Below are 21,007 nucleotides of genomic sequence, written 5' to 3'. Positions count from 1 at the left end.
GGCGCCTGGCCTGGCGTGACTGGAAGGTGGGGGCATTTTTTGTGTGTGTGTGTGTGATAAATATATAGGTAACAAAACACTGGCTATTTCAACCATCTTCACGTGTTCCGTTCAGTGACACGAAATATGTTCCTCAGGGTGTCCAACCATTGCCACTCCCCAGTTGTTTCCATCACCCTTAACGGAAGCACAGTGTCTGCTGGGGGCATTTAAATAGACTTCAGAGACGAGATGGGGTCAATTCCCTTTCCTTGCTCCAGTCTTAGCAGGAGCAGTGAAGCTTGAGGTTAGACATCAAGAAGAACTTCCCAGTGGATGAAATGGGTGACTATGAGGGAAGAGAGAAGTATTCTCTGAGGAGACAGAGACAGTGGCTCTCAGTCTGGGATGATGGAGTCACATGGGGATGGAACCTTAGGGCTTGACTGGCTATCCTGTGGCCATCTCCCCTTCCTTCCCATGGAGGGAATAGGATGGGGTACTACCCCACTAACGTCATGGATCCCTCTTGCTTCCTGGGCCCCTATGCTGTGTTAAAAAAAAAACAAAGCCCTAGCCCCCAGCTCTCCCTCTATGAGAAGTACCCTTTCCAGCAAGAGGGATTTAGTGTGGACCCAAAAAAGGAACCCTGGGGGCCAATGGTAAGCTCATTAAGCCCCCAAATTGGCCCAGGTCTCTTCTTAGAACACTGTGTTACCAGGGCCCTTCTCCCCGCTCTGGACTGGGAGTCCACCCCATCATTCTTCCTCAGGGCCTGCTGTGGTACCTGGTGCTCAGTGAGCGTGGACTGAGTTATAATGGACCAAGCCCCTGAGGTTTCTATGGCTCCCTGGCTCTTTTCCCCTAGAAGCAAAATCTGGGCCCTCTTAGAGGAGGAATAGATTGGATATCTGCTCAAGGTCATTTTCCAGCACTCAAGGAGGAAGATACTGAGCGCTTGTTTCTCAAAATGTGGGCCTACCTGCCTCAGAATCAAGGGAACGCTTGTTAAAAATGCAGATTCCCACAGCCTCCCCTTCTAATTTACTGGGCCCAGGAACCTGCGCTTTATACCCTCACCCCTCAGCGAACAGTGACTCTCAGAAGTTGGACAGTCTCTGGAAGGGACCAACCCAATGAGCAGTTCCTAGGGGTTGGTGTTTGGGTGGCTCCCAGGCAAACACTGTGTTTCCCAGGGCCAGCCATGCAGACCAGGTAGACATGAGCTTTTGTTAGCTCCAGGGGGACCAGTGTGGTCTGTGTGATGAACACACATCCCCCAGGGTCTCTGTTCCTTCCATTCAATATTTAGTTAGTAACATTTATGGTGGACCCACTAAGTGCTGTGCTGGTCATTGCAGAACAGGCCCCACAAGCCTGCCTAAGTGGCAAAGGAAGGGTGAGGGCTGACATGGGGGAAAGAGGAGGGACCCAGATGCATCTTCCCCAGCCTTCCCACCCCCTGCTCCAGGAGTTGGGCTAGAGCAAGACACAGTCGCCTGGGTCGGCTTTTCACTGCCTTCCCATGGCAGCGCCCAATGCAGATGAGCCTGGAATTTCCTGAAGGTGCTGAACCTCACAGAGAAGAAGAGGCTTCTACCCTGTAGTTGATTTCTGGCTGAGACATACCACTGGAAATCAGGACGTTACGTACTAGAGCATAACTAACTGATGGCTGTGTCGTGTCATTCATTCACACATTCATTTTTTCACCAGGCCCCACCTCCATTCCCCTCCTTCATTCTAGGCTGGGACTTCGAACACGGGTAAGGCGCACGCCATGCATACCCTCAAGATGCTCACAGCCTCAAGGAAAAGCCACACATGAAGTAGACACTTACAACTTAGGAAGTTCCAGGTATTCAATCAATCATTCACTTATTCATTCATTCACCAAACATACATAGATGGTCCTTGGCCTGACTCTTTCCAACCCATCAGCATTGTTGTCTGAAGCAGAATGATGCCAAGGGCAAGGACTTTGCAGTCAGGCAGTCCTAAGTTCAAATCCAGCCTTCTGGCACCTGGTGAAAACCACTCAGTGCTTTGTCCATGTGCCTGGGACTTCCCCTGGCTTGTTCGAAAGCTAGGTGCAATGTCAATTAGGGGTAATTGAGGTAATGGTGCATCAAACTCGGGTGAGTGAATTTCTAATCAGTGATTTCTCCTGCTGCTACTTCCTCAATCAAAGCACTCACCGCACTATGTGAGCCTGGTCTCTTGTCTGGACCCCAGCACACATAACACCCAACACACACACGGGACTGTGGGTCTTGACACCTCGGTGTTCAGTAAGAGTTTACTGTATGAACTAAGCAGAGAGCAAAGATAAAGAGGGAAACGGCAACAGCTTTGGGAAGGACTCTATTGCTGCCTTGAAGGTTCTGGCTTTGATGAGATCTATTGGCTGGCTTTTGGCTGAGAATCCACAGCCCTGTGGGTCAGGTTAACCTACAAAGTGTTAATGCTGGCACTCCTGACCACCTTCGTCCCAAGGATCCGGGTATACTGAGCTCCTAGGTGTGTGTGGAGATAGATACACACATACACAGGGTGACCTCCACACCTTCTTCAAAAGTGATTGAGTGGAGGTGATCGGCGGAGCCAACATAAGCGACAGCCACACAGGGAGAACTGCCTGGGCCCTCTCCCAAACCCTGCCCCTCTCCCCCAACCACCTCCCTTTGTCTGTATCGGGGAAATGCTTTGAAATCCCTGGCCTGAGAAGATTTCAGTGCACTACCCAGACATGGGCCCAGGAACCTGCGTTTTATTCCCTCACCCCCAGCCCAACAGTGACTCTGAGAAGTTGGACAATCTCTGGAAGGGACCAACCCAATGAGCAGTTCCTATGGGTTGGTGTTTGGGTGGCTCCCAGGCAAACACTGTGTTTCCCAGGGCCAGCCATGCAGACCAGGTAGACATGAGCTTTTGTTAGCTCCAGGGGGACCAGTGTGGTCTGTGTGATGAACACACATCCCCCAGAGTCTCTGTTCCTTCCACTCAATATTTAGTTAGTAACATTTATGGTGGACCCACTAAGTGCTGTGCCACTCTCAGTGAGCTGTGATGCAAAGTTCATGGTGATTATTGAATTTCCTTGGTCCTCTCCAGGAGAACTTTCTCCTCTTTTCTGCAAGAAGCTTCCTCCAAGGAAAGAAGGGGAAAGCTCCCTCTCCCAACACACATACCTATACCACTCTATAGGGAGAGAGCAGCCCTTCCCAGACCACTCAGCCAGGCAGGGAGTGCCATCCCAAATAAGATGACCCTGCCAGGGGAGTTGGGAAGGGAGCAGCTCAACTTTTATCCGAGGGGTTTTAGGTCAGACTTGAGGAAGGAATTCCTGACCAGGAGGACCCTGGCCCCAGGATTATATCTTCAAGGAGGAGGCAGGATGCCCTCTTCTAGAAATGGTGCCGGATGTGCGTGTATCATGAGGTTTAATGCATACGCCACTGGAGCAGCTGTTCTGCACCTCAGGACTCAGTTCTACAGAAGCTTGCTCATACATATACAAAGGTACTCATACAAGCACCCTTGTCCCGGCGTTATCTGTGATGATGAAAAATCCAAGACTGCCCGGATGCCACTTGATAAGAGCAGTTACACAAGTTACAGTACATCCACCCAGTGGCTACTCCGCAGCCCTTAAAAATGAGATCAGTCTGTGTACACAGATGAGGGTTGCTGGAAAAACAAGTGGAAGAACTATGTTTTATATAGTGAAGTCCGTTTTTTAAGAAAGTGATTAGAAAAGGTCTAGGAGGAAGCACGTTAACAATAACAACAGTTACCTCTGATGGGGGCGTGGGTTTACGGAAGACTTTATATTCTATAAATTTATAGATTTTGTTGTTGTTAGTTGCTGTCGAGTTATTTCCAACTTATGGTGACCCCACGTGTGCAGAGTTGAACTGCTCCATAGGGCTTTCAAGGCTGTGACCTTTCAGAAGCAGATTGCCAGGCCTGTCTTCTGAGGCACCTCTGGGTGGGTTTGAACTGCCAACCTTTTGGCTGGTAGTCTGGCTTTTAACCATTTGTGCTACCCAGGGACTGTATAGGCTTCTACATTATTTGAATTTTATTAGCGCTTTTGTAATTTTTTTTATATTTGAAACTACATTTTATTATTTTTTTATTGTACTTTAGATGAAGGTTCACAGAGCAAATTAGTTTCTAATTAAACAATGAATACACATATTGTTTTGTTACATTGGTTGCCAACCCTATGACATGTCAACACTCTCCCCTTCTCAACCTTGGGTTCCCCTTTACCAGCTTTCCTGTCCCCTCCTGCCTTCTTGTCCCTGCCCCTGAGCTGGTGTGCCCATTTAGTCTCATTTCATTTTATGGGCCAGTACTGAGTTACAGGGGTGTCCAGGAGCCCTACTCTTGGAGTTTCTCACCTTTGTAATTTCTTAAATGAATTTTTTTTTTCTTTAATGAACATAACAGGGGGTAGAGGCAAGGGGACAGGGCAGGTAAGGGAGTCTTGTTCGACCCTTAAGACAATGGAATGGACATGATGATGTCTTGGGGATGCCCTCCTTAGCCCAAGGAGACGACTGCCCCCTCCCCACCCCACACTTCCACTTAGAACACAAACCCACCAGCCTCAGCTCAACTGACTACTCCTGAGCACCTGCTCCATCCCAGGCACAGGTTTAGAGAAGAAAGAGCTGGTCCTTGCCCAGAGGGTCTTCCAGTGAGGCAGATGTATGCTTCTACTGTCCCTGTGCAAAGCAGCAGATCCAAAGACAGGTACACCACACGCAGGAGCTGAGGGGAGACCTGCAGGCTCAGGGGAGCGGAGCGGGGAGTGGGCGCTTCACAGAGTATTGGGAATCTGCAGTAAAGGAGGTCTGGAAAGAGCCCCAGCTGGAAAAGCCTCATTACCACAGCCCCAGCCCCTGGGGCAGGGCATCCATACAAATGTGCACACACACAACCTCAAACCCACTGCCTCTCACTTCCTCAGCCCTGCTAACGGGCCCACTCATATGCTGACATGCTCACATCGTATTGTGTACTCTCAGTCCTACCCTCAAAACTGCTGTCACCCCACAAACAATGCTGGGCTTGGTGAGTGGGGCAGGAAGTGTGATGAGGGAGGAGGGAAAGAAGAGGCAGGAGGAAGAAGCCCCCGCTCCATAATGCAAGTCTCTGCAGACCAGCCCGTTCCTCGGGGCTCCTCTCCCTCCGCTCCCTCTCCTTCCCTTCCTCCCTCCCACAGCCCCAGGAGAGGGGTTGAGAAGACACTCAGAGACAGGGAGAGACCAAGAGACTCTGACACTGGATGTGGGAGGGGAGCAAATTCCAGCACCTGCCCTTAATTGCCCCAAATGTTCCTGGGTTGCCTTTCTTATTATTATTATTTTCACTCTGAAGAGATTTCCCCAGCACACTTGTGGATGGGAAGTCCTTCTGGAAGTCTAGTTGATATCTATCCCTTCTGGAAGAGCTGACAGGAACTTTGCCCAAAGTCATACTGTAAGACCACAGCAAAGGGTGCTCTGAAAACCCAGCCTCTTGGCGTCTACCCCACTTGGGCTCCTTCCCCCTACAGCTTCCTCTCCATCCTCTTCCATTATCCTAATAGGGGTACCAAGGGGCCAGAACATGCCAGGGTATCTGCTGCCCACACACAGTCATCAGAGGTGACCCCAGCTCCTGTGTGAGCTTGGGCAAGCCACTTGGCCTCTCTGTGCCTGGTTTTCCCGTGTGTAAACTGGGAGTCAGTAATATTAATTACTAGGATCAAATGGGAAACCCTGGTGGTGTAGTTAAGTGCTACAGCTGCTAACCAAATGGTCGGCAGTTTGAATCCACCAGGCGCTCCTTGGAAACTTTATGGGGCAGCTCTACTCTGTGCTATAGGGTCGCTATGAGTCGGAGTCGACTACTGGACTGCAACGGGTCAGCCAGTTGGTCAGGATCAAATGAGAACATGTTTGTTGAAAATATTTAGTATTAGAGGCTGTTTCAATTTCTCTAAATGAAGGTGGCCCCTGTTGGGAGGGGTAAGGTGATTACCAGCCAGGTTGGGGCAGGGGTGGTTCTTCAGGCAGGGACCAACCACAGCTGTAGAGCAGCACCCAGAGGCCTGAGCGGGAACTGCATGCCTTCCCCATACTGGGTAGCTGCAGAGAGAGGAAGCTGGGGGAACAAGATGAGAGTCCAAGTGCCCAGCCTCATCCCCAGCCTGGAGCTCTCTGGTCCTCTGCAGACCCCTGGGGATGGGACGGGGTGGGCGGAGGAGATGCAGAGAGAGGTGGAGACTGGGTCTTCTACCTGCAGGAGCTCTCTGTCTGAAAGGGGTGTCTAGACCTGAGCTGCCATAGTTGGGGACCCTGGGACGGGGAGGGATGGGGAGAAGGTGCCAGGAGGGAGCTAGGTCCAGGCTGGAAGATGGCAGGGGAGAAGGGTTAGGGGGCAAGAGCAGGGGTGGACATTGGTGTTTGTGGAGGAGGCAGGCTGAAGGCTGGAGACAGGATGGCTCTTTAAAATGGAGACAGCGGTGAGGCCATTTTGTCCAGCCCCCTCCCTCCAAGCTCCTCCCAAATGGGATGCTTTTTTTTTTTTTTCTGTGAAAATTCACCTGAAACAAAGAGTTTCCAGCTTGCTCCTTTCCCCTCTCCCCAAGTTAGGCTTCCCCAGGTCTAGCCTTTCTTGGGAAGTTCCTTCTGGAGCGTGACCTCAGATGTCCCCCTCCCTCTCCCCAGGCTGGGGGGAGGGAAACCACTGCTTTTAGTCATGCCAGATAATCACCTCTGGTCACTCACTGTCTGGCCTCTTCCTCCAAGTAACTCCAAGTATCTCTTAGACATTATCTCACCATGCAGGCCTGGTGGGAGGGGAGCAGGGAGGGAGACAATTGGGGAGGCAGCATTTAAAAAGAGAGAAACTGAGGCTAGAAAAGGCCAACATGCTCCCTGCTCTGCTTCTCTAAGTGGGTTGGAAAGGTGACACTCTGTCATGATAACAGGAGAGATGATGGAGGATAGCAGAAAGAACTTCCGGAGGAGAGCTGTAAAAATGAGGGTTTGAAAGAGACCTTTGGGGGAATCCCTAATGCCATTGAAAAAACCTACTATGTGCCAGGCACTATGTTAAGGGCTTTTCAGCAATTATGTCATCCATTTCCCCCAATGAGGTAGACACTGTAATTATTATCATCATTTTACAGATGGGGAAACTGAGGCAGCCACTTGGCCAAAACCACTCGGTAACCAAGTGGAAATGCTAGGATCCAAGCCCAGGGACCCCGACTGCAGGCAGCTTCCTAGAGAAGTGGTGGAGCAAGGTCCATCTGGAGGCAAGAACATGCCTGGGATGAGCTCCTCTGAGCCCTGAGGAAGTGACCTTTTGCCTTCTATCAAGACTATTGGTACAAGTCACCTTTCCCAGTCATCGCTGAAGAAGCCAGGCCTTAGCAGACTACACCAATGGCCTTTCTCTCCCCAACATTTTTAGGTGGCCTGAGCCTCATGTCTGGAAAAGAAAAAAAAAAAAAAAAACCAGAAAAAGACCAATCATATTCCTTTTCCTTGATGCTTGGTGAGCTAATTGTGTAATATGGACGGACTTCAGATGCTTTTTCTTCCTAACCCTTGAGCTGCCTCCTTCCCTCTCCTGTGTACCCCTGCCCCTATGCCCTCATTTACTGCCAGCAGGATAGCCCCCAAAGCCTGGAGCAGGGGTATCCCCTAACCCTGCCCCACTCCAGGCCCTGACCTGGCCCATTTAATGCCATGTACCCCTAAGACCTGGAAAGTTCCTCCTGGCATCCATTCTCTAACAATATGGCAGTGAAGATGTGGCCATGGCACCTGCCTCCTGGGGAAGGTCAGAGGAACTGTCAACAGGCCTTCTTGGACCCAGGACTTCAGGGGCCTTAGAGGTCATATGGTCATAGGGCCCATCCCAGCCAGGATGGGAAGGCAGGTGCCCTGTGTGCAGCCAGGCCTGAGCCTACCTGTCTCCCAGCTGCGTCCCTCATTTGCTGCCTCTCATTAGAGAGGCAGCAAATTCTGCCTTATCTGATGGGAGCCCCACTTGGACCCCTCCTCCGGAAAAGCCTCATTACCCCACCCCAACCCCTGGCTCTGTGTTCGTTGCCTGTTTACTCTTTGTCACAAGAACAACACGATTCAGCAAGACTTCAAAGGGAGTCTTCTGGTGGTGCGTGTGCGCTAGAAGGAGGCGAGAGTGGGCAGACAGAGAACAGAGAGGGCAGTGGGGATGAGGGGTGAGAGGCAGCTCCAAGAGTGGGGGTGGAAGGCTCAGAGCCCGGGGCCCTTCTCCGAGCTGAGTGAGTGAGCGCCCTCTATAGGCAGCGATGCCCCTGCCTTCAAGAAGCCCCCAGTTTACAGGGGAGGCACAGCCCTGCTGTAGGGGAACCCCTAGTGCATGGAGGAGGCATCTCTCTCTCTCTCTTCTCTCTCTCTCACACACATACCAAGGCATGTAGCATGAACGTGGAGACAGAGAAGTGGACTGACTCTCCTACAGACCTGGCTGTAGACCTCAGCCTGAGAGTTGGGGAAAGCAGCCCAGCCATGCCCTCTCTCAGACTCTGATCCTGACTTGAACCCACAACAGAGTCTGAGGATTCCCTGGATTACTGATCACCTAGATTCTTCAAGCTGCCCACCGGCTAAAAATGCTCCATCGGCTCCTCTTCCCACATCGGGTCTGGTGTAAAGTCTCCCCTGGTGTCTGCCCTTGAATCCTATTGCTGCAATTCCAGCATTAGATGAGGAAACCTTGCCTCTGGGGGAAAGTAGGGCTGGAGCAGCGGGTTAGGAGGCATTCTCTCCGGCCTCACCTGCCTGAGAATGCATGCTGTCCTCCGATGGGTCTGACCGGGGAGCGTGAGACAGTGCACTGGCAGGCACCTTCACCGCCTCTACCACCTCACATACCCAGCCCCCCCGACCCACTCATGGCCTCCAAAGAAAAGCCATCACACCCCTCGCACCTTCAGGGAATTCTCTCCCTCACCTGCCCTCTCCATCCCCAGCCTCATTAATGAAGGTGGTTAACCTCAAACAACAGGCAAATTAAAGTCCTGAAGCTGATCAAATAGGAGGCACTCAGAGGTGAGCCGAAGGCAACATGCCCAGGCCTTGGAATTATCCCATTTTTATTCCCAATTCCCGGGGCTCTCCCCCCACCCCAACTCCCTTGTCTTCAGGTTCATAAGAGGTAGAAGATTGAAACCAGGGACTTGGAGCAGAGCATCGAATCTCTGTGATTCTGGAGTAGACACTCTGAGGAAAGATTCCCAGCATGGAGATCCCACCTATATCGGTGTCCTTCCCGAGGTCGTTTTCAACAGCAAATATGGGGTCCCTGACATCCCCCAGCAGGGGAGCTCTGGCAAAGCCATGGTGACAGTGAGGCCAATAAGGACTTAGGCTGCCATGATACCCACAGGAAAGGGTGTTGGGAATAACAGTAGGATGTGATAAACCGCATAAAAATATACCTGTGCACATGGACAGGGGTGGAAGGCTAATGGGAGAAAGTATCCCTTTGGCGGTATGAAAGATGCTTTTAGACATATAATAATTAACAATTCTCTGTTTTATTATGGGTGGGGAAAAATATAAGTGGAACATCAAACCATGATTTTACAGATGTTATTGCTTAGAATTATTAATTTACTTGTTTTATTTGACAGACACGTATACAGTGCTTTCTATGTGCTACACACTCTTCTAGCCACTTTTAAATATTAACTCATTTAATCCTCAGAAGAACACTACAAGGTAAATACTATTATTATCCCCGTTTCATGGCTGAGGAAACAGAAGCTCAGAGGAGTCAAGGGACTCGCCAGTCACATGGCTAGTAGGTAGTGGGGCTAAGTTTAAAAAGTGAGTGGATAACAAATCAACAGACTTTTTAAAGTTTCCATATTGGTGGTATTCCCACTGCCGAAGAGTGGGAAGCACTGAATTACAGAGCATAACTGGAATTTCACATTCAATTATTTCCCTGTGTAATTGTTTGTGAGGATTAATTTTAAATCACAGAAGGTCTTCATTCACATCTCCAGTCATATTCCAGCCGTCCTCCCATTTCCATTGCTTTCCCTGCCTGATCTCAGCTGATGAGAACAAACCACTCATCCTCACTAGGTCTCTAGCCGAAGTTTCCTCTTTCATCTCCACTCAGCCTGCTCCCGTGGCCAACTCCCTATGCCTGTCCCCACCTCCACCTTCCCAGCTCAAGTTGCTGCATTAGGTCACCGGCAAGGGCCACCACGTTTGCATCCTTAGCTCTGCTTGTAAATTCAAGTGATGACTGAATGCCTTCTATGTGTCAGGCACTGTACTCAGTGCTAGAAAAAAGAGTAAAAGGGAAGGAAGGAGAAAGGAAAGAAGGAGGAAGTGAGAGAAGGGCATGGTTACTTCTCTATTGGTTAATTCTGTTGGGGAGACAGTCCCCTTTTTCTGTAGTGTGGTCCTGTCCTGCCCCCTCTCACTCAGCTGCCTGCTGCCTAGCATCAGAAATGGCATGCATCTCCAGCCCAAGGGCTAGGACTAGAAGCCAGGAGGGGACAGGAAAGCTGGTAATAGGGAACCTGAGGTAGAGAAGGGAGAATGTGGACATGTCGTGGGTTTGTTAACCAATGTCATAAAACAATATGTGTACTAACTGTTTCATGAGAAGCTAGTTTGTTCTGTAAACCTTCATCTAAAGTACAAGAAAAAAAAGAAAAAGAAATGGTGTGCACCTCTCAGGCCTTGGGACACCCCCCAGCCCAGGTCACCCAGGAGATTAGCCCTTTGATCTGTGTGCTGCCTGCCCCTTGCCCACAGTTCCACCCCTGGATCCAGCTGGGGTGAGTGGGGCATGCTCCTGGGAGGAGAGGGGGGCAGACTAGGGAGCCCTAGAGCTTTGGGGAGAATGCCCCAGCCTCTCCAGGAGTGAGCGGGGATTAGGGCACACAGCACAGGAGCCGCTCCAGAAGCTTTCATCTCCCCACGTGGGTGGTGTGCTGTCTCCACCAATCTGTCTGCTGTGCCTCCTCCGCCTGCAGGCCTGCCCTCTGCCTGCCCCGCCCCCAAGTGGGTTTCAATCCTCTCCCACCCACCCATCATTCCATTCCCTCACCTGTAGCCTGCCCCTCCTCTCTGTGGCCTACCCCTCCTCTCCTTCTTAGCCCAGCTACTCCAGACCCTCCTTCTGAAAGCCCGCCCCAACTCCTCCTCACCTGGCACCCACAGATCCTCTCTCACCTTACAGTCCAGACAAAGAGTCAGTCCTCTTCGTGTCTAACCTTGGTCTCTCTTGCTGCACCCTGAGCCACATCCAGTATTAGGAAGGCACAGAGAGAAAGTACAGGCAACACACCATTTGACATCACTTTTCCAGACCTTTCCATTTCAACCCTGTTCTCCCATCTTACTCAAACACGCGTGCCTCTCGTCCATCAGGTATCTACCAGCTACCAGCCACAGCAAGAGATGGAAAAGGGCTCTGGCAGCTTGTGGGGCACACGAGGGTCCCTGCCCAGGCAGGCCACAGGCCCATTTCATTCCTCCAGGCAGCATTACTCATTCCTCAGAACGAAGATGGTCGGTAGAGGTGTGGGGTAGTTAGAAAGGGAGAAGAGGGTACCAGTTAGGAGCCACCAGTGTTAATGCACAAACACGCATAGCTTAGTGTGGCCACTCATGGCTCTCTGCTCCAAGTGCTATATGCCCATTAACTCATTTAATACTCACAGCAAGGTATGAGGAAGGCACTGTTGCCATTCCCTTTTAACAGATTAGAAAATGGAGGCACAGAGAGGTTAAGTAATAGCCCACAGTCACACAGCTAATTGCCTGGAGCAGGAGCTGGATGCAGGCAACAAGGCTCACAGCTCTCACTGAGTAAATTTTCTACTTAACAACCCCTCACCTAAGGTCCCTGGGTGGCACAAATGGTTTGCACTCGGCTGGTAACCAAAAGGTTGGTGGTTCGAACCCAGCAGCGCTGCAGAAGAAACAGGCCTCTTCACCTACAAGATCTTTGAGAGCTTTGGAGGCCCTTTTCCAAGTTCCAAACTCCCCCTCTGGCTTTGTCCTCCTAGGAGTCTGAGAGACTGAAGCCCACCTGTGCCAGCTCCCTAGCTGCATGACCTCGAGGGAGTTTCTCCACCTCCCAGGCCTCAGCTCCTCACCCCTAAAATGGAGATAATAATACCTACTCTCATGCAGATTCAATGAGATCACCTGGGTAATCCTGCCTGGGTCTCAGAGTTGCCAGGACGCTCAAAATGGGATCAAGTGTGGGAATGTGTAAACTGTAAAGCGCTCACAAACTGGAGCAGTTCTTATCCGACATGTGTTTGTGCCAATGTCAAATATAGCTATGAGAGCAATTCCTACACAAGATGGTGCTGAGTGTGAGACAGAGCTTTCAACACTGGACAAAGGGTCCTATCTTAGCCTTCCAAAACCCTGATCTTCTACCAAGGCAGGAATGGAGGGAGGAGGGAGGTTCTATCATCAGGATTAATTCGGTTGTTGTTAGCTGCCGTTGATTTGGCCCACAACTCATGGGAACCCCATGCACAACAGGACAAAACGCTGCCCAAGTCCCATGACTGTTTGTGCTCTGTAGGGTTTTCACTGGCTAATTTTTGGAAGTAGATCACCAGGTCTTTCTTTCTAATCCATCTTAGACTGGAAGCACCTCTGAAAGCTGTTCAGCATCATAACTACAAAAGCCTGCACTGGGAGATGAGTGATAGCTGTGCATGAAGTACACTGCCTGGGAAGCCAGGTCTCTCACATCGAAGGCAAGAATTCTACCAGTGAGCCACCATTGCCCCCAGGATTAATTCAAAGTCCACTTATTCTTGGTCACACCCACTACTTCCCTCTTCCTTGAGGCTGGAACCAGTCAGAGGGCTCCTAGGATCCCCAGTTTCAGGTATTGGGAGCCCCCAAAATGAAAAAAAAAAAAAAACCCGTTGCCGTCAAGTCGATTCCAACACATAGCGACCCTATAGGAGAGGCAGAACTGCCCCACAGGGTTTCCAAGGAACGCCTCGTGGATTTGAGCTGCCAACCTTTTGGTTAGCAGCTGAGCTTTTAACCACTGCGCCACCAGGGCTCCTTTGTGAGCCCCAGCCCTGGCTTATTCTGGACAAGGCCCAGAGCATGTACAGCCACAGCTAGTCCATGACTTGGAGGTCAGGGAGGAAGTCAGGATGGTGAGAAGAGGGAGAGGCCTGGAACCTGATCCCGCCTACCCACTGGTCACTGAGTTTCTTTGGGCCTGTTTTTTTTTAAGGCTGCAGCCCAGCAGGCCACCTGGGCATAGGCAGGTCCCTGACACCCCCAGGGTTTCCTGTCCTGCTGATCTTCCTCACAACAGCCCTTAGTCCAGTGTCTCAGCTTGAACTCAGGGATGACCTGACAGTTCCTCCAGCTATAATTTTCCCCTCCATCTGCAGCCCTCTCTGCCACTGATGTCAGAGAGGAGACCAGTCTGGCAGGCTTCGATCTCCAGGATTCAGGGAGGGAGGGTGTGGGGCTAAGGGGGAGATGAACCAGATGTTGAAGAAGGTGGCGGGGCCTCAGCTGGCCCAGTCCTTCCCGCTCCCCACTGCTAAGGACCCTGTTTTCTCCTCAGAAGCTGAGTGATCTCACCCCCCTGAGGAGAGGCCAGAGGGAGTCTCATCACATGCCCTCTGGGCTGCTGAGGAGGGAGTCTCCCCAAAATATCAGTGGGAAACTGAGGCAGAAAGAGGTAGAAAAGGAGAGAGAACGAAGCACGGAAACCCTAGAGATGGGGAGAAAACGTGGGGAAGATACACATGCTTGCATATCAACATGCTCACGCACACACACGTACACACATACATTTCCATCTGCTGTCACTCATGTTTACTTATATTCACATTTACATATATTTTCTCACCCCCCCCGAGACCCAAGTCAATGCATACACAGTCACACACACTCAGAATTCAGACGCTGACACAGTCACTCTCACTCATTCACATTCGAGACAATCTCCCACAATCGTGTGCACTCAGATAACCATAACAGCACACACAACTCTACAAGGTCACAAACCCTCACTCACACACACGGACACACACTCACACATCCATGCCTACACGCACAAGCACAGACACTCACACACACACAGTCATTCATGCTCAGGTACATACATCCACTTACACGTCCTCACACACTGACACTTTCATGTGTACACACACTCGCATGCATGTACTCACACTCAGAGGCAGTCACACACACCGTCACACATCCTTAGGCTGCAAGGCCAAACCTACTCAGGCCCAGATCTGGCCAAACTCAGAGGGAGTGCTCCCCAGCCTTTCCAGCTCCCAATCCTCTGAGCATCCCTAGGGATGGTCTCCCGAGGGGCCTTCCCAGAGATGCCCAATGTGGAGTCCCTGCTGTAGCTCCTCAGCATCCCAGCTCCCATTCATCCAGCGGACACCCACCTTTGTCACCTAAAACTGGTCAGACCTACCCAGGCCTCACGGGGGAGGCTTCCCTTGACTTCCACATGGCTCAGCGGCAAAGGCCCTGCAGGAGCACCTGGGAGGTGCCTCATGCCTCAGTGTCCTCTTCTGTAAGAAGGATGTGGCCATCTCCTTCCATGCACTTTGTTGGATGTCATGAGGCTCCCATGTGACCAGGGAAGGGTATTGACAACTGGAAAACACTGTGTCCAACCAAGGGTTAGTCATGTCTTTCTCATTACCATCCCCTCCTCACGGTGTCCTTGGAAAGTCTAGTTCAGGAGGCTAAGGACCAGTCCACAGCCCCAATGTCAAGGGAGGGCTCACCTCGGCCCTCCCAGCCTTGAGGGTCTAGCCAGACCAGTCACTGCTCAAGGCCCTTGCCCCTCAACATGAGTTTCCCCAAGACAGCCTGAGTCCAAGGTGCCAGATGCCTGGGGAGGAAGGAAGGGGGGTGGGAGCCTCTCCTCCAGAGGGGCTGGAAACCCTACTCCTGACTGGCAGGCACTAACAGAGATGCCTGGGCCCTTGCAGGGGAGACAAGGTCCTGCTCAGGCCCAGAGTCCTGGGGTGGGGGAGGGGGAAACTTGAGGGGTCCCTGATCCCCTGTTTCCCATCAGGCCATGGAGAAGCCCTGGGCTTGACCCCTTTTCTCCTGGGAAAGAGAATGGAGATGGTACCACCTCCCATACGACCATGAAGTGGCCCTCTGGGTGGAAAAGGCCAGAAAAACCCAAACTGGAAGAGCCTGGAGGAGGCCATGGGGTGTGGGAAGGCACTAGGGCTGCCTCTTCCCTCAGGCCCCTGGGAGCCGGGAGGGCACTGGCCAGGAGAAGGCCAGCCCAGCCCTAAGCTGGCTCAGCTCCTGCTTGGGAGGCTGCTAGGCAGAGGGAGTGGAAACCCAATCCCAGGCTCCGGGAGGGGAGGGTACAAATCACATTAAAGGGAAGGGAGGAAGAGAAGAAAGGAGAGGGAGACAAAGAGATTGATAGACATGGAAGAAGACACAGTGATAAAGACAGAGAAAAGTCAACACTCAGAGGGAGAGAACAGACCCAAGCAATGGGGACAGAAAGAGAAAGTAGAAAAGACAGAACCGTGTCAAGAGAGGGAGGAGAGAGGGATAAAGAGAGCAAGAGCCAGGAACAGAGGGAAAGAAGGGGTATGGTGAAAAAGAAAAGGAGAGAAAGGAAAGAGATAAACAGGAGCCAGAGTCAGAGAGCCAGGAAGGGAGCGAGGGCGAGTGGCTGTGCCCAGAGAGGTTGAGAGAGGCTCTAATTATTGAGGGCAGCAGGCGGCAGGAGCAGAGGGCAGCCTGTTTGAAGTCTGTGGTGAGAGCGCATCAAAGGGAGAGGAGGGGAGGCCAGCAGGGGAGAGACCAGAGGGGAGACAGGAGGGGCCACCCTCTGCTCGTCCCACCTGGACCACACAATCGCTGCCTCCACCCCACCCCAGCCACCCAGCTGCTCCACCGCTGCTCAAGACTGGCCAGAGGTCTGGAGCAACCTGGTCATTGCAGAGGCCTGGGGCTCAGGCTCGGGCTCTAGCCCCACTCCCTTCTCAGCACCCCCAGGAGCATGGCAGGCTTCTGGCCTCAGGGACAGCCCTGACTTGGTTCCTGTAGCCACCATCTCCCATCTCCTGGAAAATGTGTCTTGATCGTGAGGTTGGCTCCGAACCTCTCTGGCTTTAGTATCTCAGCACTAGTTCTCATCATTTCCCTATTCTTGGATCTGGTAAACTCCAGCTCTCAAGATTCTGAACTTGCAGCCAGGCAGGGGATTCTAGCCTCTTTAGGCTACAGGGGAATGTCTCGGAGGACCCCAGTAATCCTCTGCCTCAGGTCAGCCAGCTGGATTCACTGATACCACCAGAGGATGGTTTCTCCAAAAAAGTTGTCTTTATGCCCTCCTTCCTCTGCCCATTCCAGAGTTCCACACCCTTCTAGACCAGAAAGTCCTTCAAGCTGCCTCTTATTTCAGATAGAGGCCAGCTGGCCTCTGCACAACAGCCCTGGAAGCACTTGGCCCATCTCCATGTCCTCTAGCCTTCTCATTCTCTGGGGGCCCCACATTTCTCTGATGTGTCCTTAAAGCTGCCACATCTCTGGCTGCTGCTCCTTGAACCCGTTCTCCCCAGCTGGACCTGAGACTGCAGCGAGGGGTGGTGCTTTCAGAAATGAGAGGCAGCATGAAGCAGAGAAGCCAGGCAGGCTTGAATAGGAAGCCTGATGTTATGCCCTCCTATATGCGTAATGCTGGGCACATTGTCTTTCTGAGCTTCGGTTTTCTTATCTGTAAAATGGGGGAAATAATCCCTACCTTGTAAGATTTGAACATAATAATGTATGTAAAGTGCCTAGCATCCAGCAGGTGCAGGAGGCTCCTATAACTGTCATGGAAAGCCAGTCCATCCAGAGTCCCATAAGGGAAGGTTTTCCCCCAGAGCAGAGTCCTCCTGCACCCAGGAATAGGGCTGGCACCTGTAGAGGGACCGATGAATGATTCCACAGCCCACCCCAAACGTGTCCCCATGACGCACATGAATACCCTGGCATCTAACCTCCTTGAGTCTGACTGCACCTTCCATCTGCCTCCTCTCACCTGGGGTAGTGCACCAGGTGTATTTGTCCATGTTCACTCTGTTCTCAGGGCAGCTTTGCCATTATCAATTTCTCATCTTCCTCACACCACCTCACATATGTCAGGCTAATCTCTGTGACTCTGGGCCCGTCCACTGCTGACTAAAGTGTAGGGAAGCAGGAAGGAGCAGCCTTAGAGCCTCAGAGGGCCCACTCACTTTTCCCTGCCCCTAGGGGAGGTGTGAGCCTGCCGGTGAGATATGGGAGTACACACCTGCTCCTTCTGCACTCCTCACCTATCTGGGAGGAGATGCTGTCCTTCCCCTGCTTGGGATGAAGATGATAACGGGCCAGGGGGAAAGTCAGAGCAAGGAGCCAACCTCCCATGATGATCTATACCTTTGTGTGTAACTGACATATCACAAATGCTCAGACATTTATAGATTTTTTCATAACATGGTTTCTCTCCCTAGATCCAGATGATTGACAGCTGACCAAAAAAGCCAAGGTAATTGTGAAAAACTCATTCCCTATGCATAGCCTGTCTTCTAAAGTTTCCTCCAAGCTCCCAAAACTCTGCACCATAAATTCTTTCACACACTTATCCATCCACTCTCCCATTCACCTATCCATCTACCCATCCGTCTATCCTTCCATCCCTCATTCTTATCTTCCTTCCTTCCTTCAAAGCACCCATTCATCCATCTACCCAATAATTCATCTATTCAACCTTTCACCCACATTTCCATTTACCTATTCATTCATCCATCCAAATACCACCCACTTACCCATCCACACACTCCACCTGTTCATTTATCCATCCATCCATCCATCCATCCATCCATCCATCCATCCATCTATCCACCCACCAACCCACACATACATCCACCCACCCACTCACCTCAGCATTCACCCACTTCTATATTTTATCTACCCACGCACAACTATATGTTCATCTACATTTATTGATCCTTTCTTATATTCAGGGCACTGAGCCAGATCTCTAACCTCCGTGGCCTCTTCCAGTCATTGAGAAATAGTAGCCATTATTGAAAAAGTCATTGAGAAATTCCAGCTTCCTTCTTTGCAGCATACTCCTGTGGAAGGGATGGGGCCAGTGCCTCACTACCTCCACTGAAGACAAAACAAAAGGAGACAGGCCTCATCCCCAGCAGGGTGGCCTGCTATAGAATAACATTTTTATAAAAGAAAAATATGGAGGGGCCTTTAAAAACAAAGTAGATCCCCACCCATTTGGCAGGAAGAAGGGGGTTTCCATAAAGCACCCCCAAAAGCATGGGATGGACTGCAAAAACTGTCCCTGGAATGGGGCTGTGATTGCATAAGGATGGGGTGTGGCACAGGCAGCCACGTGACTCAGGGAGGGGCCAGGTCATCTTATCCACCTCCCACTGGCTCATCTCCATTCCAGAGTTTCCCAAGAGAGTAGATTCTTCAAGGGTATAGGGAACAGGGTGTTGGGGAGGCAGAGTCCTGGCCACAGGAATTATCCAAAGGGTCTCTCTTGACACTTAAGTGCAGGACCCTGGGTCCCATTCTTGACTCTACTGCTCATCAGCGATGACTTCAGGTAAACCCCCTAATTTCTCAGACCCTCAGTTTAACACCTCTGAAATGGGAATAGTAGCAATACCTAACCCTTCTGCTGTGAAAATCTGTAAGAGCAAACGTGAAAGGACTTCAAGCATCACTTCTGGTTTTACACAATACAAAGAAAGTGTTAAAAGTCACTGGCCACACTAATCACCGTCCCTGATGGAGGAGAAGCTACACGTAGCTCCTCAGAATGAACAACACAGACCCAATGTCATTCCCAATCTCCTCCACTGAGCTCGTTCCTTCTGGACCGGACCCCGTGCTGAAACAGACAGCTCTGGGCTGTGCTGAGCCCTCCCTGAGGAGAGCCCCCTCCCTCTACCTCTTCTGCCCTCCCCCAGGCACACGGGAGAGAGAGCTGCAGTCAACAGTGGGGAAGGGAGCGCAAGGACAGGGAATGAGACATCAAAGTCACAGGGGTACCAACAAAGATGTGGGCCAGCCAAGCACACGCTGGCATGCTGGAGACGTCAATGCCAAGGAGAGACCTGGCCCAGGCCAGCAGTGGAGGGGAGTGCCCCAAGACGCAATCCTGGAGGGGCTGTATGTGCTCCCACCACAGTGCTGGGACAGGACACACACACACACACTCACTTCTGGGCTGGAAAGGCTGTGGTGAGGGCACCGCCCCTGGGCTCAGAGGTGTTGGTGCCAGCCGGGTGGGCTGGCACGAGGTGGGGAGAGGGCGGTGCGGGCAGCTAATCCCCCCAGCGTCTCGCAGACGCCCACAGAGACCAGGGTGAGCTCTTTGTCTGAGCACGGAGACGACAGAGGGGCGGCGGGCAGGCGGGCGGGCTCCTCTTTCTCTTCCCTGCCTCCCGCCCTGGGGCAGGTAGAAGCCTGCTGTCTGTGGGGATGGTCTGAGGGAGTGGGGGTGAGAGGATTAGGGAAGAGACAGGCGCTTAGATTTCTAGGGTTCCCTCCCTCAGGCCCAGAGGGCCTGCGGCTTTGGGGCGGGGGTCCCTGGGAGGGCAATGGGGCATGAACCTCGGTGGGAGCAGGCCTTGTTTGCAGTGGGAAGCTGCATATTCACATACCCGGTCACACCGAGAATCCCAGTCCACACACACATGGGACCAGAGTCCAGAAGTCCACATTCACAAGGGTGTTTACTCACGGTCTCACACACAGAACCAACATCCAGGGGATAATTACACAACTCCACAAGATCACAGTTGTACTGTTTAAAACAGCTGTAGTAACTCGTCTACCATCGTACTCATAGGCAGCCCCCAGAAACAGGATGCAGTCACACGCTGTCCTCATCACCCACAAAGGGGCAACGCCATGGTCACGAGTAGGTCATCTCACATGCATAATGACCCACATCCCATAGGGTCCTTGCCCACAGGCCCCGTCACACAAGCACTCAATCACTGTACACATACGAGCTAAACACGCGTGCACTCTTACTTGGATCCCAGCACACATGTAGCGTGTTATTGTCTCTCTGTGTGCCCCCAACCCTCCCACTTTCTCCACACCTGAATGCCCAAAAGTGGTAGTCTCTGAGAAAGAACAGAAAGGCCACCCCCTTTCTGTTCCTTGAATTGTGCCCCCTGTCCATCCCTCCCTACTAAGAACAGATTCCCAGGCTCCTGGCCAGGATTGAGCCCCAGAGAAGGAGCCCCAGGTCTTGGACAGGGAGTGCTAGGCTGAGGTTGGGCCTGGGTAGGAGGGGGCAGGCAACAGGGTCTCCCCCAGGCCTGCCCTCCAATCCCGGGGGAGCCCTCAAGCTTGCAGGCACACATGCTGAGCACAGCAGTCCAGCAGCCATTGCCCTGGCTGGCATAGCCACTTTTGCCTCCTGCCCCAGAGACATGCAGGCCACACGTACCCCTTTTCCTCCCCCTGACCCCACTCCCTGCTCTGGATCCTGTCCGCCCTGTGCCCATGAGCCCAGTGTTGGCAAGCTTAGTCCTGCTGCGGCCAGCGCCTCCAAGGATAAAAGACCTCTGGCTCCTCCAGAAACCAGGCTAAATATACCCTCGCTAGCTTTCTTGTGCCTAACTGGAACCAGCTGGGTAAGACCCTGGGTGAGACCCACCCTTCCGCCTGCAGGACAAGACTGTTGGACACTGGACAGGCAGGTTGTCAGCAGACGGCTGCTTGGGAACATGCAGGTCAGGCCAATGGGACCCGCGAGTGAAGCCTCCAAACAGATGGGGGAGAAGCCATGGCCTCTCCTTCCCAGTAACCCCCAAAAGACAAAGATGCTCCCTAAAGGCAGGCCATGTGTGACCGAGCTTGGTACATGAAAAATGGACTACTTCTGAGCTGTAAGAGGGGTAAAATGGCACCGACCATGTAGGGTTGTTGTAAGCAGT

This window comes from Loxodonta africana, chromosome 18 (assembly GCF_030014295.1).
Source record: "Loxodonta africana isolate mLoxAfr1 chromosome 18, mLoxAfr1.hap2, whole genome shotgun sequence".
Taxonomy (NCBI): Eukaryota; Metazoa; Chordata; class Mammalia; order Proboscidea; family Elephantidae; genus Loxodonta; species Loxodonta africana.
Note: the sequence above shows the minus strand (reverse complement) of the source record.